Source organism: Saccopteryx bilineata, chromosome 2, assembly GCF_036850765.1.
Source record: "Saccopteryx bilineata isolate mSacBil1 chromosome 2, mSacBil1_pri_phased_curated, whole genome shotgun sequence".
In the NCBI taxonomy this organism is placed as follows: Eukaryota; Metazoa; Chordata; class Mammalia; order Chiroptera; family Emballonuridae; genus Saccopteryx; species Saccopteryx bilineata.
In genome coordinates this window covers 86,702,675-86,722,982 of record NC_089491.1, presented here as the reverse complement: position 1 = coordinate 86,722,982, position 20,308 = coordinate 86,702,675, and positions in this window count along the sequence as shown.

Here is a 20,308-nt window from a genome sequence, read left to right as displayed (position 1 = left end):
ATCACGATATATCTTTTTTGTTGTTGTCGTTGGTGTTGATGTTGTAGCAGAGACAGAGAGAGAGAGAGACAGAGAGAAGGATTGATAAGAACAGACAGGAAGGGAGAGAAATGAGAAGTATCAATTCTTCATTGCAGCACCTTAGTTGTTCATTGATTGTTTTCTTATATGTGCTTTGACCGGGGCTATAGCAGAGTGAGTGATCCCTTGCTCAAGGTAGCAACATTGAACTCAAGCCAGCAACCTTGGGCTTCAAGCCAGCGACATTTGGGCTCAAGCCAGTGACCCTGGGGTCATGGTTTTGATTCCTCACTCAAACCAGTGGCCCTGAACTCAAGCTGGTGAACCCACACTCAAGCTAAATGAGCCTGCGCTCAAGCCTACAACCTTTGATTTTCAAACATGGGTCTTACCTGTGTCCCAGTCCAATGCTCAATCCACAGCACCACTGCCTGGTCAGGCAATACATCATTTTTTTAATGTGTTCTTGTATTTCTTTTGTTAGCTTTTTGTTTAGGATTTTAGCATCAGTATTTATTAGAGATATTGGCCTGCAGTATTCTTTTTCTGTGTTCTTTGCCACATTTTGTATCAAGGTTATGCTGACCTCATAAAATGTATTAGATAGTATTGCTTTTTCTTCTACTTTTTGAAGACTTCTAGAAACATAGGAACCCAATCTTCTTTGAAAGTTTGGCGGAATTCACTAATGTAGCCATTTTGTATTTTTATTTTGGAAAGATTTTTGAAAGATGTTTTTATTTCGTCCCTCCTTATGGGTCTTTTATGTTTTTCACTTCTTCATGACTCAATCTAGAAATATTGCAATTATAGGAACACACCTATTTTTCATAGGTTGTTGAATTGGGTGGCATATTGTCTTTCATAGTATTTAGTATTATATGATTCTTTGTATACTTATGATGTTTATGGTAATTTTCCCTTTTTATTTGTGACAGAGACAGAGAAAGATAGAGAGAGGAACAGATAGGGACAGGCACAGAGGAAGGGAGAGAGATAAAAAGCATCAGTTCTTTGTTGTTGCACCTTAGTTGTTCATTGATTGTGTTTTCATAAGTGCCTTGACCAGGGAGCTTCAGCAGACCGAGTGACCCCCTTGATCAAGCCAGCAACCTTAGGCTCAAGCTGGTGAGCCTTGCTCAAACCAGATGAACCTACACTCAAGCCAATGACCTTGGGGTTTCAAACCTGGGTACTCTGCAGGCTCAAGCTGGTGAGCCTTGCTCAAACCAGATGAACCTACACTCAAGCCAATGACCTTGGGGTTTCAAACCTGGGTACTCTGCATCCCCGTTCAACATTCTATCCACTGCGCCACCGCCTTGTCAGGCAATTTCTCTTCTTTCATTTCAGATTTTATTAATATGAGTCTTTTCCCTTTTTTCCTTGGTAAGTCTAGCCAGGGGTTTGTCAATTTTATTAATCTTTTCAAACCAGCTCTTTGTTGTATTGATCTTTTCTATAGTTTTTTGTTTGTTTGTTTGTTTTTGTTGTTTTTTTTTTTTTAGTGAGAGAAGGGGAGGCAGAGAGACAGACTCCTGCATGCACCTTGACTAGAATCCACCTGGCAAGCCACTAGAGGGCAATGCTCTGCCCTACTGGGGCCCTTGCTAGTTGCAACTGGAGCCATTATTTTGTGCCTGAGGCAGAGGCCATGGAGCCATCCTCAGCACCCTGGACCAATTTTCTCTAATCGAGCCATTGCTGCAGGAGCAGAGGAGGAGAGAAAAAGAGAGCCTAGAATGGGAAGGGTAGAGAAGCAGAGGGGTGCTTCCTCTGTGTGCCCTGACCAGGAATCAAACCTGGGACTTCTGCACACAGGGCTGACACTCTACCACTGAGCCAACTTTTATAGCTGTTTTGTTCTCTATTCTAGTTAGTTTTGCTCTAATTTTTATTGTTTCTTTTCTTCTGTTGACTTTGGATTGCCTTTGTTTTTCTTTTTCTAGTTTTTTCAGATATAATGGTAGGTTGCTTACTTAGTATTGCTCTTGTTTCTTAATATAAACCTGTAAAGATATAAACTTCTTTCTAATTACTACTTTTACTGCACCCCAGAAGTTTTATGTCATGTTACCAATATTGTTTCTTTGTATTGATCTTTTGAACTCTGCTTTCACTTTTTATTTTACCCAGTCACTTTTCAGAAGTATTTTGCTTAATTTATACATTTTGGGGGGTTTCTTTACTTCCACTTAGCAGTTGAATCTTTATTTCAAAGTCTTATGGCCAAGAATATGCTTAATATAATTTCAATCTTCCTGAATTTATTAATGTTAGTTTTGTGGCCCAACATATAGTTTATCCTTGAGAATGTTACAAGCACACTGAAAAATAATGTACAATCTAATGTTCTGAGATGAAATGTCCTGTAAACGTCTCTTATGTCCATTTGGTCTAGTGTGTCATTTAAGGCTAATATTTCTTTATTGCTTTTCTGTTTGGATGATCAATCTAGAACTGACAGTGGTGTATTGAGATCTTCAAGTATGAATGTCTTGTCTGTTTCTATTTGTAGATCAGTTAGTAGATGTCTGATATATTTTGGTGCTCCCTATATCAGTGTGTATATATTAAGTAGTGTTATGTCTTTTTAATATAATGTCCCCTTTATCATTATGAAATGATCATATTTGTCTCTGGTTACCTTTGTTGCTTTGATTTCAACATTGTCAGATATGAGTATTGCTACACCTGCTTTACTTTGGGTATTATTTGCTTGGAGATTCATTTTCCAACCTTTTTTCTATGAGACTGCTTTTGTCCTTGCAGCTTAGATGTATGTGTTGAAGGTGGCATACAGTTAAGTTTTACTTTTGATCCAATCAGCTACTATGTACCTCTTGATTGATGAGTTCACTAAATTTACATTTAGGTTAATTATTGACACTTGAGGATTTCCTATGGCCATTTTATGTTTGATTTCTGGTAGCTCAGTGTCTCATTTGGTTTTCTCTTTTGGGTTTCTGTCAGTTGTTTTTGTTTGGTGGTATTTCATACTTCTTTCTCCTGTGTCTTTTTTTTTTAAGCTGTGTGTTTTATTAGTGGCTTTTTCATAGGTGGTTACTATCAGGTTATTTGAGAAAACTTTCATATGTACAAGAGTTCTTTGTCCTATGAGTGCTTCTGCACTCCATCCTCCTTTGTACTGCAGATCCTTATCCTATCCCCTTTTTATGATTATTGCCACAGATTATTCTTTTTTTTTTATTGTGACCATGTTGGAGCTTTTACTTGTAGTTTTTATTTGTTTTGTCCTTTGTATCTAGTTGAATAATCCCTGTGAGTATTTCCTGTAGTGGGTGTTTTCTGGTGATAAATTTCATCAGCTTCTGTATGTCTATAAAAGTTTTAATTTTTCCTTCATATTTGAAAGATAACTTTGATGGATATGGTATTCTTAGATAGTAATTCTCTCTCTCAGTACTTTGAATTTTTCTGTCAACTATTTCTGGCTTGTAGAGTTGCTGCTGAAAACTCTGATGATAACCTAGTGGGCCTTCCTTTATATGTCATGTTCTTTTTCCTAGCTGCCTTGTAGATTTTTTTTGGTCATTAATTTTTGACAATTTTATTTAATGTGCCTTGGAGTAGGTCTGTTTGGGTTGAGGTAACTTGGCCTTCTGTTTGCTTCTTGGATTTGAAGCTCTAGCTTCTATAGGTTTGGAAGATCTCATCAATTATTTGTTTGAATAGGCTCTCCATCCCCTTCTCCCTCTCTTCTTCTGATAAACCCATTATCTTTATATTGCTCTTTCTGATGGAATCAGACACTTCTTTTATAACTCTCTCACTTTTTAAAAAAATTTGTGAGTCTTTCTCCTCTTCTCTCTGTAGCATTGCTAGTTACCAGTCTTAATGTCACTGAATCTTTTCTCTATTTGGCCTATTCTACTAGCTAAACTTGCTACTTCAGTTTTCAATTCATGGAATTCTTCATCGCTGTTTTTTCTTTTTAAAAGTTTCAAACTCTTCAGTGAAGTATTTGTTCAGCTATCTATTGGTGTTATCTCACATCTCACTGAGTATTTCATATCTTCAGTTATGAATTCTCTATTTTTTTAACTCCAAGGTTTCATGTCACTGAGATTTTTTCTGGAGATTTTTATTTTCTTTCTGAACTCATCTCTGTCTTATGTAGCCATGGTATTTGGTTTTTTCTTCCTAGATGGTATTTGAGATTGATATTGTTAAGAACTCTAACAAAAAAATAACTATAAAAGTAAAAATTGAAAATATATAATAAAAAATATAAAATTTTAAAAATTTTTGACAAAATAGTAAAGCCACAAAATACAAAAATAAAAAATAAAAAACAAAACATCCACTAAAAATAAAATAAAAAGTAGTAAAATTAAAGAAAATGAAATTCAAGAGAAAAATAGAAAAAGAAAAAACAAATGAAAAAAGAAAACATGGAATAAAACTTTGTTTTGAGCGGTCATTCTTTTCTTTCAGTAAGAGACACAGTATTACAAGTTTTAGCTCTGTGAAATTCCTGAACTGAGCTTCACTGAGATGTTGCTATTGCAATGATGTAGGCAGGGCTGCAGTGACATTGGTGGGTGAAGAATGTTATGAGGGCTTTATCACTTTATGGCTTTAACAATGGCTTTCTCAGGCATCTAGGCACTCTTTCCACATCTCAACAGACCAGGGGACCAGATACAGAGCACCTCTTTTTTTCAAGGGGAGAGTGTGGCTCTGGAGAGTTAGCTCCGGGGTCTGTTTCTGTTTCTCTCTATACCTGTGAGATGAGGGAGGTGGAATCTCAGAGTTGGGGTGGCCACAATTTATTTTCATCTGTCTCTGTGCTGTGTGAAGGCTGTGGGAAGACTGGGGAAACACTGTCCATGACCTCTCGTTTTGCTGCTGCTTTAATTTAGTATCTCTTTCTGCCCCTTAATCTCACTGCTCCTCCTGGCAGAAGGAGTCCCAGTCACTCTGGGTTTTTTCTATCTCAGACAGACAAAACCCAGACAGCCTAAGCCTCCTTGCTCCCTGTACTACTGAAAGAGAAAGAATACCAGCCAGTCACTCCGACCTTATTTCCAGAGCAGACCACAACTATGTTTTATCTTCAACCCCCTTCCCTTTTCAGTCCTTCCCACCTTTAGTCCATTTGGTGTGCAAATCTTTTAGGCATGCCTGCAACCACAGCTGGGGTTTCTTCTTTGCTTTATAACTGTTCAGTTTGTTGAGATTTCAAAGGGAGAGATCATAAGTATCACTTGTGCTGCCATTACACTGACAACTCAAATTCCAAAAAGATTTTTAAAGCATTTCATGGTGGAAATCTACCTACAATACAGCAGACCAATAAAATTTGAGTAAAATTTATAAGGCAACTATACTAGCCATAAGAATTTATTTGATCATGTGAGTTAGTATTACATACACTTCTGAGCTTCCTAGCATCCAGGACAAAAACAGAAAACACACTTTGATTTTCTTAATAGTAAGAGAATGAAAATCAATTGTAGAGGATGCATTTTTCCCTGTGATAGGATGTTCTAAAACAATATTGCTCAAGGTTTTTTATTCAGGGAAAATTGAATAATGTAAATGAATAATGCCTTCAAATATGATTTTATGGCTGATGCAGAGACCATCTGCATATGGCTGTTCCTTGCATCAACCTTTAATAAAACCTAAGGGCATGACTTTTAAGGGTAGCAATCTGATTATTATTACTTTTTTATGGATGACTCACACCTCCTTGTCCATTGTTGTACAAGAAGAAAGTCATATGTGAGATCATCTGGCTTAGTGCATAGCTCAAAATATTCTTCAATTATAGAATAGAATTTACCTCAAAGTTATACTTCTGACAGCCTTCTGTATATGTTTATATAATTTATCTCTCATATATTTCAGAAAATTAAAATATAGCACATTGTAATATTTTAGTGCTACCAAAATGTATTTGTGCTTCATAGTCCATGTTTACAAGTAACAAAAACAATTGTGACCTTGGTCCACAAAAGCAAACAATAATACAACATACTAAATTAGAAATTAGCTAAAATTATACTTCATAAAAAGAAATCAAGATTAGCAAAGTGAACAAAGTGTACCAGCCTTACTTTAATGTTTATGTTGACTGTCAATTACTCATACATATATAAATATATAAAGCTTCAGAAAATTTTACTAATAAGTAGTTGTCACAGGAAAAGGGTAGTGAAATAAGACAAATTTCCCTTTCCTTCCTTTATAAAAGATTCATATTTTTGTACATTTCTAAAGTATTTTTCCTGGTTACATTTTTCTAGTTGCAGAATGCATGGTGTTTATAAATGTGAGACCATCAACTGTAGCGAAGCTGTGCTCATTCATATAGAATTGCAATATTGGAATGGCAGTTAAGTATGATACCCAGATATAGTGTCAGAGTAGGGTAAAACATTTGGAGTATTTTAAAGTATCAACTCAACAATTTAAATGTTTCATAACTTTTTAGTAAAGTTAAAGGGAAATAGATAAATCTCTCAAGGTATAAATAAATTATGAATTACAAATTTCTTAAATTATAGAATTCTTAAAAAAAATTTTATAATTTATCTGAAGCCACCTAACTAGTTTTTCTTCTGTTTATTACCCTAGAAGGTTTTCATTTGATGGACTTGTGTTACATAAATACTATTTCTAAATTAATATACCTACAATATTGTTTTAAGAGCTGACAATTTGATTTATTTTAAATTGCAGAGAAGAGGATTAAATTGAATATTAAATTTTCTTCAAATATTCAACAATTCAAAGTAGATAACTGAATAGCACAAATATTGAATGGCACATATATTAATTCATCTGTCATTATACTCACACACACACCTGCAACCCCTGTCTCATCAAGACAACTTCATGAATTATCACCCTTTCGATTACAATCATTGACTAGAAACTTACTATCTCTCATGTTAGAATGTTTCCAAAGCTCTAAAAATTTCTGCATGCATAACTTTTATTTGAAAAAAAAAAAATGAGAACAGCCCCTTGCTCTATCCCCAGGCATGAGAAGATGTGTTCCAAATAGTTCAAGATTGAATTCAGAAACCTGTATTTCATTGTTAGGGACAGAATAAATAAACAGGGTATTTTTTGCAATCTGGACAGAGGTGCTGGGCCCAAACCCCACCTCACTTGCCTAGTTAACAAAGAGCTACACCTGATTCTCATTTGTCTCACTCATGTTCTCCGGAGGAGACTAGAAGCTAGTTTCTTATTAGTGTAAAGTAGATTTGGATGGTATGGTGGGGGTTGTCTTTGAGTTGCCTTGGAAACTTAATTGAATTGCTGATGGACCACATTTTTTCTATGAATAAAAGTGGATGTGTTTCTGGGAGTAGGCATGTTACGGCTAAGGAACAGTAGAGACTGTTTGCTGTGGCGCCCTCCTGAACCCATCAGCGCATATATATATATATATATATATCTTTAAGTCCCTGTCTATCATCTATCATTTATTTCAATTCCATACCTTTTCCCGATTGGGACCCCAGTATATACTTGTCGTGGCTGGACCGCGACATTTCATATTTGAAACTTTGAGAAATGTTGCATACTCTTCTATGAGCTTGAGCAAAACTCATATAGCTTCTCTAAGCATCAGTTTCTTATTTGTAAAGTGGATTAATATAACCTATCTGATGAAAGTATTGCCAAGGTATTACATGACTAACTGAAATGCTTGGTATAGTGAATTAAATGTCTCACAGACATCAATAAATATGAATTATTATTAGACAAAAATTATAGAAATTTTAAATTTTTATTATTAAAATTATAAAGAACAGAAGTTTATATATATATATATATATATATATATATATATATATATATATTAATGGACTAGCCAGGTAATTAACTACAAAGAGATTAGGGAATTTTAGAATGATAAGAGTTTTGGAATTATTTAGGCTCATGGATTCTAAGAATTAAAAGGTATAGTCCAACTGTCATTTGCAATTTTAATACTTAATTAAATATTTTTAAAAAAAAATTTATTTATTCATTTTAGAGAGGAGAGAAAGTGAGAGACAGAGAGAGAAGGGGGGAGAAGCAGGAAGCATCAACTCCTATATGTGCCTTGACTGGACAAGTGCAGAGTTTAGAACTGGCAACCTCAGTGTTCCAGGTCAATGCTTTATCCACTGCACCACCACAGATCAGGCTTAATTAAATATCACGACAAAGTGATTAAACTATCCTACTCATGAGGACTTCCACAAGTAGGGAAATCACTACTGTAAAATCATGTTCACACTGAAAGTCTAGACAGATGTGATTATTATTAAAATGTGTTTCTTTATATTAAAACTTATATCTAGTTAACAGTCTATGTTTATTTTTATTTGAAATATGTATGTTTTTAAAAATACATGAAAATGTACATTTTAGAAAAATATCTCATCTGAAGAAAGCCATTATTAATATTTTCATGTTTAATTGCATTTATATGAACTTTTTCATTGTATAATCACATGATCATTTTTTGTTATCATGAATTGTATTAGAAATTTTATCATGTGTAAAAAATATATGATTTCATTATTACACAATTTTTCATTGTATGAATTTGTTCCATTGCTTTACAGCAAAATTTTAATATTTTTATAATATCATTAGAAATACATATTAAATATTTATATAAAATATATAAATTACAACTTTAGAATAGTGTCTGAAATTTGTAATGAGCAGTTCATGGCTATGATTAGTTCTAGGGCTCTTGGTTAATATATTTATGAATTGCTTTTCACAAAGTTTGTGGCAATTTAGCCAGTGTGTGTGAGTGATTGAGCTGCTGCCATCTAGTTACAGTTACCTTATACTTTTGTTGTGAAATAATAATTGCTTAGTGTAGAATATCAAATTCCAAATCTCAGTTTTTCTTAAAAATAATCTTGTGCCTTACATATTCTATAAAATTAGAAAAATAATTATATGACGGTAATAGCCAGGTTTATTGCACAGATTTTAACGAACAAAAAACTAGAAATGCAAGGAGGTTACATACCTTACCATCTGTCATAGCTGGCAAAGGGCAGAACCAATATTAAAATTTAGAACTGCTCATTCCCCAGTCATTCTGCCCAAAGAAAATGTTCTGAACTTCAAGTCAAATTATGAACCAATATTTGTAACATAACACCTTCAGAACACTTTACCTAGACTGGATATAGTAGATTAAAGTTTGAATGGAGTAGTGAACAAAATGAACAAGAAAAGCATGAAAAAATTGCTCTTGTGAAATTTGTATATTGCTTAAGTATTAATAGGGCAGTTTAAATATGCATACAATATTGGAATGATGAGAATAATTGGGAATTTGTACACAGAAGAAAAAACAAATACGTTTTGGCCTAAAGAATGTGTAGCCTAAGATGACACATGTGAATTCAACTAATATTTATTAAGGGTCTGTTTTTTGGTAAGATAATTTTCAAAATATAATAAATATATTGCTATAATATATATATATTATATCATAATATGACCTACATATATATATTACAAAAATTATTTCTACGTTTGTATAGAGACTTTTAATTTGTAATAATGTTGATATGCATTATGTTATATGTGATTCTCACTTAATTCTCCAAACATCCCTCCTCTGTATCTGTTATGCAGATTAATACAGTGCAACTCAGGAAGATAGATGGCTACACAGCATAATAGCTTTCTAATCAGTGAAACATTCAAAGATGGAGAAAATCTTTTACACCATTGAAAGAACAATCTCATTTTCTTCTAGTTTAGGAAATGCTTCCTGCTGTTCTTTGCTCAAGTTGCTTAACATACAGGGTTAGTAGCTGACTCAAGATATCATTTTACTGAAAATCTTACAATTATGAGGCACGCCATCCATTTAGATATGTTAAAGTATCAAGATGAAAATTTGTTTTATAATTCATTTATCACAAATTTATTAAGCAACTTCTTTATGCATGGCACTTTAGTAATTGTTAAGAAAATGACAAATGATGTTCAACATAGAAACTTTACTCAAATAATTGTTCAACATATTATGGTAGATACAAGCATTGAGCTCATTAATAGGAAATTGGGGTTTTATGTCTAGCTTTGTATATAACTAGTTACATGACTCTATATAAGATATTGTACCTCTATGAGCCTACATATATATTATATATAGTTTTAATATGTATCTCCTGTTTTATACTATATATAATATATTTAGTTCTCTTATATTTGGCATTTATATTACATTATGACATAATTAAATGTCATATAAAGCTTATTTTTATGCATTATATAACATTTAATTATAAAACTAGCTATAAGTATATAAATTTTTTTGTATTTTTCTGAAGTGAGAAGTGGGGAGGCAGAGAGACAGACTCCCACATGCACATGACCAGGATCCATTCAGCACACCCACTAGGGGGTGATGCTCTGCCCATCTGGGCTATTGCTCCATTGCAACTGGAACTATTCTTTTATTTTTTTTATTTTTTTTATTTATTCATTTTTTTTAGAGAGGAGAGGGAGAGACAGAGAGAGAGACAGAGAGAGGAGAGACAGAGAGAGAGAAGAGGGGGAGGAGCTGGAAGCATCAACTCCCATATGTGCCTTGACCAGGCAAGCCCAGGGTTTCGAACCGGCAACCTCAGCATTTCCAGGTCGACGCTTTATCCACTGCACCACCACAGGTCAGGCCGCAACTGGAACTATTCTAGGCCTCTGTTGGAGCCGATGGAGCCATCTTCAGGGCCCAGGCCAACTTTGCTCCAATGAAGCGTTGGCTGTGGGAGGGGAAGAGAGAGAGAGAGAAGTGAGGTGGGGGGGAAGGTGGAGAAGCAGATGGGTGCTTCTCCTGTGTGCCCTGGCTGGGAATTGAACCTGGGACTTCCACACGCTGGACCGACACTGTACCACTGAGCCAACCGACCAAGGCCAGTGTATAATTATTTATGATTATAAATTATATGTAATATATAATATATCTCATATTAAAAATATGGCAGTCATATATGTTATATGCAGTATGAATACATTATAAAGTATACATATATAGAGTATAAAATATCAGGTTCAATTATACTCTATATAATTGTATAGTAGCTACAGCTATATTTTGTATATATAATTCTATCTGTAGAATGGCTAATACAGTACAAATAAATATTAGATACTTTATTAATTCCTTTTGCTATAGAGTAGATACTGGTCACTAAATATTCACAAGTACTGGATCTATAAAGTTCAGATCCTCAGGTAAGAAATTAACTATGTGTAACTGATATTTCACTCTGATGATGTTAAAATATAGAGTACACCTCTGAAACATCCATATAAACCTTCAGAGAAGAATATGAGTCTAGAGCTCCGGATAGGAATAGGAGGCTAAACTATGAAGATTTAAGCTTTATTAAAATATCAGAGATCTGTTGGGGCATAAGAATGGCCAGGAGAGTTAGAATAAAAACCAAGAGAGTGGCAGTGGGAAATATACTTAAGAAGTACAAAGTACTTTTTTCCAGTTCACCAGAAAAAAAGACAGGAAGAAGTGTTCTGAAAAGGAAAGAAAAATAATACATAAAATAAGATAGTTGTGTTTACTGAACTTGAGACAGAAGATAGTTTCACCGGTTGGTGATCCAACAATTTAATGCAGCAGAGAGGTCAAGATGGTTTGAAAATTTGCATTGGATTTGACCAAGAGCTAGTCATAGTTTAATTTATAAAAACACAACTTAATTTTGTAATTGGGATCCCAGTTTGGTAACTTACAAGTCACAGAACCTTAAGCAAATTAATTCCTGCCATCTTCTGTCATCCCATCATCTGTAAATTAAGACGGTGAGTTTGTGAGAGAGAGGTGAGAGAGCAGGTTAGCATGAGAGTGAGAAGTAGTTGATGCTCAGTTAAATTGGTATAAATCCACCCTTTTAAGCTTATGAACAAATATGATCCTTCTAATTTCAGAATTTCAAAAGTTCCAGATAGGCGTTTTCTGTATATGGTCTGAAAACACTGCTTATGCTAGGCGTATTCTCCATTTGGATCTAAGTAGGTAGCATTCACAATGAGCAGTGGCTGGTGGGAGTCACATGGGGATGCTTTCCAATTCTCTTGTTCCTCATCATTGGGATCATTTTTAGGCTTCTATCATCCTGCATTCTGTCTTTGATCCCAAATGCAACATTTTGGCTTTCTCTTAGCTGACATGCAATAGTTTTATCATTTGGGGACCAATCTGGTTATATGAGGCTGAAATAGAGATTATTCCAAGTGTTATAATTGGTGTTAAGGTATTGAGTAAAGCTCAAATCTATGCAAAAAAAAAGAAAACACAACAAAGTTTTAATGCACTGAGTAGTGCTCACAACTTAGGAGTGGGAAATTATATGTCATCTCAAAGGCCACAGCTGGGCCTAAATATTATTCTTTTTATCCCGTAGTAAGGCCCTTTGCCTTTGTCATTGGTTGCATGTTGTGATGAGAAGATAGTGGAAGTATTGGGAGAAGAACCAAGGAATAAACAAACAAAAAAAGGAGGAATTTTAGTGACATCTAAGTTTTGTTTATAATGCATCCCACTGCTCTCAGTAGGAGATGCTTATGTCCAGCCCATATAATGATAGGAAAAATAGGAATATCAACTCAGCTGAAAAAAAAGAAAGACATCTTATTTTTTTGACACATGCACGGTCCTAGAGAATATTATGCAAAGAAATAAGCCAGTCAGAGGAAGACAAGTACCATATGATTTTACTTATATGTCAAATCTAATGAATAAAATAAATGAACAAAATTGAAACAGACTCATAGAGAACAGACTGACAGCTGATAGAGGGGAAGGGGATTGGAGGCTGGGTAAAATAAAAAAGAAAGAATTAAACAAGATAAAAAAAACTTCATCAACACAGACAACAGTGTTGTAATTATAAGAGGGAATGGGGTGGGGTAAATAGGAAAAAGTAAAGAAGGGATAAATGATGATGAAAGAAGTTTTGATTTGTGGTGGTGAACACAGTGCAGAGTACAGCTAATGTATTATAGAATTGTACACCTGAAACCTATATAATTTTATAAACTAATGTTGCCCCAATAATTTCAATTAATTTTAAATCATATAATACAACCACTGAAACTAAAAATAAAACACAACTGATAGCCCCAATCCTATCCTTCCCCAAAAAAGAAAATAAGAATAAATTTTCTGTTCCTAAGTGTCTCTGGGATCCCATAGAGCCATGGATGTTTGTTTATAAAGGCTATTTTGGAGTTGTAATAAATTTGACCTCTTGCCTGAATGACCCACTGTATATTGAGGGGTTGACAAAAGTGAACAACTAGAGAAAAATAGAGCATCTCTTGCTGAAGATTAGAATTATAAATAAGATAATGTGTCCATGTGTCCCTCAAAATATAAAGAAGAAACTTGTGTAAATCCACCTTCCCCAGATTTCCTTGAGAAAGAAACAGAATCTTTGTATTTCAATCTTGCATTTAACTTTTATTCTGTAATGTGGATGCATCCCGAATGACTTACTAGGTGTTTTTCTTTTCTATTTCAGGACTGCCTGATAGGTGAAAGAGAGAAAGTCTGTCATAGCATAACATCTGAGAGGTCAGATTAAGATAGAGCAGTATTTGTTCTTCTGACAAAGCTATAACTAGACAAAATGGATTTTTAGTTGTCCCTAGCAGATATCTCTATCATGCAACACTTGAGACACTTTTAAAAGAAGTGTGGAAGAAGAAATCAGAGACGCGGGTAGAAAGCCATTCTCTATGAATAACCACCAGTCATGAAACTTATAAAAAAGATGACATATGAAACTTGTCTTTAAACAAAATAGTTACCACTCATACCATGTCTTGTATCTGCTGACAAATATCTGAGAGTCAGCAAAAGAAAATCATTTAAAAGCATATGAATGGAAAAAAACTAGATAAAAGGAAAGTGAAAATAGGATATGAGTGTTCAAGTGTGAGAATGGTACACACCACAAGCTTAAGAGCTTGAGTTAGGTCCCAAATACCACTCCAAGCATTCTTGAGGTCATTGCAAAGATAGGTGCATATTCACTTATAAAATTCATTGACTTCATTATATAAAATCAAACTAATTAATCAAAATAGCACAATCATTTCTAATACTTATATAAAATTTCATTTCAAAGTTAATTGCACATTAAAAGGGCAGAAGTTATATTATAAACAGCTTCCTTCATGTAAATACTGTACAGCAACCCGTTATTCAGAATGTTCCATAACATGCCTTACGAAGGCCGATTGCATAATACCAGCTTGTAATCATATTGTAACAGATCTTATCTGTTAAAATAAAAGGAAAGGTAATTATGGCTCCTGACACAAAGATAGTCTAGCTAGCTCCAAACATGGAGAATGTGCCAAATAAAGTTTAGTTTACTTCCCATGAAGTTCTCCATACAATTCTAGTATACTATAGCATTTTGAGAGTATTGTCATATATCATCAAAAAATGATTTTTTGGTAATCTATTGGTCCTAATGATATTACACGATTACTAATGTAAATGGACTGCCTTTGCAAAAAGTATCCCCTTCTTTCTACACTTCCAGCACACAATCATGCTGAACTCCAGGACTGTGGGACTACTCTGAAGCCTTCTTACTTTTCTTCTATGCAAAGAGTATGGCAACCATGGAAACGGCCCTGACTGCTCATGTTGCATGTTTCCTCCCCAGTGTGTTAATCAGCCCCTGAAAGAAGATAGCATCGCATACCCAATGTGTGCTCACTTTAGAAAGGAAATTACTCTAGCTTCTTTCTACTACCTCTACAGTGATCTCAAAGAAAGAAAGGTGACAAGAATATGTCATATATTTTATATTGTTTCTGCATTTCCTAAACAAAAAGAAGGTACTGATATAGAGAGGCTCTTTGGAGGCTGGCACACATTTCAGCTCAAGGGATGGGAGTTTTGTCTATTTAGTGTAAAAGTGTTATTTGGTGTGATTTCACATAGTGAGATTCAGTATTACTTCTCATTCTCTGGCAGATGAATAAAGCAACAGACTGTGTCCAATAAAACAGAAAGAGAAGGTATTAATTTGAGCTGTCTGTAGGCTCCACTAAGTTTTTTTTTCCCCAGTTAAATATGGTTCATAGTGAGAAATAGGAACTAAAGAGAGGGCTGCTAGTAGCTAAAGGGGGGGAAAAGCCCTTACAATAAAAGTAGATAAAATCAAGCAGTGAGCAACAGACTGTCTCCTTTTGGTGTAACTATATCTTATGTTTTATGACAATGATTTACTTGTTTTCTTTATAAATATAGACATTTTTTTAAAAACATGAGTTTTACTTCAGGTTAAACCTTATCATTTTAACTACTCTGTGTGTATTGTTTGTGCCTATTTCTTTTACTTAACATTATATTTTGCAATTCATTTTTTATGTCTCAGTAATATTGTGTTCCTTTTCATTGTTATATAGTATTCCATTATGTGACTATGTTACACTTTACTAATTCATTTTAGTGATGACTGTTTGAGTAATTTCCAGATGGAACTAATTGTGAGTAATACTGTTATGAAAAACAACCACTAAATCCTAGAGAGGATATAAATCAAGGAGTCAAACTGCTGGGACATTATATCTATGTACCTTCAAAATAACCAGCTAATGCCAAATGGTTTTCTAAAGTGATTTACCCGTATGTACTTACTCCAGAAATGTATGAGAATTCTCATGGATTCATATAATCACTAATAGTACTGTTGTGGAACTTAACATTATTTAGAGAAACAGCGTCCAAACTGTACCCACTCAATAGGAGTCTCCAAGGAGTGTGTCATAATAAATATGTATACTTCCAAAAGCTCCCATTGTATACTGATCATTTGTTTATGCAGATAAAATCTAAAATCAAAATTCCTAGTCTTAAATTGTAATGTCTACTTCCTGACAATACAAAAAAACTATATGTATATTTTTTAGCTTCATTTGTTTAATATTCTTGAAGTATATTAAGAAACATTTATTATATATATTTAAAGAAAATCAAAGTTAATTACATTCTTCCAGGACGAGGAAAGTATATAAACCCTTTGTAAAAAGGTACTCTTTAAATATTTTATAATCTAAGGGTTGAATGTAAAATTTTGCTATATAATTTAAAATAAAATCTAGGGAGAAAAACAGTTATTTCTTTTTCATTAATTTTATAAAGCAATAAAGATAATGATAAATAAAGTTGGAATTTGTGATATTTAAAATCCACAAGTTGCATTACATATTTACTGGCTGTATGTTTTTTTCTTAGCTTCAGAATAGGGCAATGTAATGAAGGAACAACTTTCCTAAAGAGTCTGGCTAAATTCAGGTACTCCAAACACAAACACTGTATTGATTTAGCTAAACTTCGCCAGTAGCAGAACATGGCAGACTGCTGCTGTTCTGCCTTTATCCACAACATCTACTGGCATCCTGTAAAACATGTCTGATTATTTTTCTTTTGTTATTTTGTTTTCTGTGAGGTCAGCAAAATCATCCTGTTGTCACAATCTCTATTGGAACTCCACAATACAAAACAGAAAAATAAACTTCTTTGAGCATGAGGGCTGTGCTGTTTGGGTAGATTCACTTCTTTCATTGACTAGTTGATTTACTATATTGCAATGGAAAGTGCTGTACAGGCAACTGCAATTTGAAAGGGAGCCTTTTATCCATTGCCAAAACCTGAGTGCACTCATGGAACTTCACTATACACTCTCTGAACTTAGGGAATTCAAGGAGAAAATTTCAGTCATAGAAATTTAGTTGTCTTTAGTCCCCAGAGTTCCAACCTAAGAAACATGTGGACAAAGCTGTTGGTGTGCTGTATAGGAGTGGAAAATATATGTATATTTTTTGTCAGGCACAGCTTTTCATATGGAGCTTTCTGAAACAGAACAAGACTGTGCTCCCAACCTTTGCGAATACATACCCTTATGACTTTATTCTAGTTTACGATCCATAAAATGACTACTTAATCTATATGCCCTATATGAGAACTATTTATTTATTTATTTACTTGTTTGTTTAATTCACTGAGAGGAGGGAAGGCAGAGAGACAGATTCACTCATGAACCCCAAACCAAAATCCACCTGGTAAGCCAACTAGGGGGCAAAGCTCTTCCCATCTGAAGCATTGCTCCATTGCTCTGCAACCAAGCTCTTCTTAGCACCTGAGATAGATGCCATAGAGACATTCTCAATCCCCAGGGCCAATTTGCTCCAATGAAACCATGGCTGCAGGAGGAAATGAGAAAGAGAGGCAAGAGGGGAGGGAGTGGAGAAGCAGATGAGCACTTTTCCTGTGTGCTCTGAATGAGAATCGAACTCACACATCCACATGCCGGGCCGACGCTCTACCATTGAACCAACCGGCCAGGGTGACAACTCTTTATAACTAGTATTTTTTTAATGTGTAAACATGTGGTGTTTTGTAACTAATATTTTTTATAACTACTTTACAAATTTTTTAAGGAACATGCCCGTAGGGTTAAATCGTTCACAGTATCTCTTCAACTGTAATCACAGATAGTCCTCAAAGTTGATCAGCCTGTGGATCAATCTCTTCCAGTGATGCCTACAGCAAACAAGGCTCAATTACAACAGGACAGTACATACAGCCAATCAGGGTGCACCTGTAGCACCCAACACTGGTGACTGGGACAACTATGCCATTGGGCCCTATAGAACACCTACTATATAAGGCTACTCTACCGAGTCTGAGAGATGTAGCAGCTCTATCTAATACATAGAAACAAACACAAGGAAGCAGAAAAAAAGCAGAGACAAGAAAACATATCTCAAATGAAGGAACAGGAAAAAAATCTGAAAATAAACTAGGCAAAATGGAAGCAGGTAAAATACTAGATACAGAGTTTAAAATAGTTACAAGGATGCTCAATGAATTTAGTGGAACTTTAACAAAGAACTAGTAAGCATGAAAAAGACATAGAAACACAGAGAAAAGCAGTTAGTTACCTACAAGGGAGCTCCCATAAGACTATCATCTGATTTCTCAATAGACTCTTTGCAGGTCAGAAGGGAATGGCGAGAAATATTCAAAATGATGAAAAGCAAGGACCTACAACTGAGATTACTCTACCCTGCATAGCTATCATATCAAATTGAAGGATGTATAAGGTCTACCAGAAAGTTCTGTCCATTTTTGGAATAAAACAAAATACAAATTTTTCTTACCATCAATACACTTTATTAAATAATATAATTGCCATTATTATTAATGATTTCTTGCCAGTGTGAGGGCAATTTGTATATCCCATTTTTGAAAAATGTTTTATCTTTTGATGTGAAAAATTGAACCACTGCTTGTTTGATATCTTCTTCATTTTTGAAGTTTTTGCCCTTCAAAAAATTTTGTAAGGACAAAAGCAAGTGATAGTCGGAGGGTGCTAAGTCTGGGGAATATGGTGGATGCGACAGACATGCTTCTGTAGCATTTCTTCCTTATTGAAATTCGTAAAAATTACAGTGGCTTAAATGAACTTTATCAGTAGCCATGGGTACACTATCGCTTCACACATCAGACTAACGTGAATCAACTTTGTTTTAGTTAATTTGCTACGTCAGTATGTATACATTAAGTAATAAAAATAGAGAGGCACACATGCGCCAAATAAACGAGCTTACGTGTCAAAACTTGTTGTGATAGAAACGGACAGAACTTTCTGGTAGACCTTATATAAAGAGCTTCACAGACAAGAAAAAGCTACAGAAATTCATCACCACCAAACCAGTATTACATGAAATGTGAAAGTATCTTCTTTAAGAAAAAGAAGAAAAAACAAAGATTAAAAAATATGAACAATGAAATAGCAATAAGTGCATGAACAATTAAGTCTAAAAGACAAAATAAACAAACAAGCAGAACAGAAACAAACTCATGGATTCAAAGAACATTTTGACAGTTGCCAGATGGGAGAAGTGTTGGGAAGATAGGTAAAACAGGAGAAGGGATTAAAAATTCATTTTTTTTGCATTGGCGCAGTGGATAGAGCATCGAACTGGGAAGTGGAGGACCCGGGTTCAAAACCTCGAGGTCGCCAGCTTGAGCGTGGGCTCCTCTGATTTGAGCAAGGCTCACCAACTTGAGCCCGAAGTCACTGGCTTGAGCAAGGGGTCACTCGATCTTCTGTCACCCTCCCCACCAGTCAAGGCACATATGAGAAAGCATTCAATGAACAACTAAAGAGCTGCAGTGAATAATGGATGCTTCTCATCTCTCTCCTTTTCTGTCTGTCCCTATCTGTTCCTCTGTCTGACTCTCTCTGCCTATGTCACACATAAAATAATTATAAATATTTTTCCACAGAGTAGTCATGGAGATGGATATAAGGTACAGCATAGGGGAAATAGTCAATAATATTCTAATAACTATGTATGGTGTCAGAGACTTACCAAGATAATTACTTAGTTATATAATGTCTAATCACTGGGTTGTACTCATGAAACTAATATAATATTATGTCAACTGTAATTGAAAAATTAAAAATTATTTAAAAATGAGAAACATGCAAATTACTACACTGCTATCGCATCTTTAAAAATAAGTTCTATTTGAATACTGATGTCAATGCTGTCTCCTTTAGTTTTGCAACTTCTAGTTCTGTCAAGTAGTTCAGAAACCACTAAATGCTGATGTTTTAAATACTATGTTTAATTGAATTTAAAAAAATAAAGAAGCAGAGATTGTTTAGCATGGAAAAGAGCTGCTTTAAAACCAGTATATATTCAACATTTAAAATCTATATTGTTAAGACCTATTATATTGCAGAGAGTAAACATCTAGGATTGTCCTTAAGTTGAGATCTAGTATCAAAGGTTAAGAATTATACAGAGAATTATCTTGACTCAGTGTAAAACAAATGTCTAATGGTAAAATAGAAAGAATACGAGACACTGAGTCTTAAAATGTTGTTTTTGTTTTACTTACCAGCTGAGTGGCATTTCTTCAGGTATTTGAACCCTCTATGCTTGTTTTATAATTGTTTTACCTTAAAATGCTTTTGGGAGAACTAACTACTTTGGTACCTTTCAAATGCCAACTTTATATTTAATATAAATTATTATTATACAACAATAAACTAGTATGTGATGAATATTATTAACTTTACATAGTGCATTATATTAAACTAGCATGCACTGCACAATCAATATTGTATAATAAATATTAACATGTGTGATTATCTGTGTGTATATATATAGTTTTCTTTTCGTTTGTTTGTTTTTTGAGAGAGAAGTGGAGAAAGAC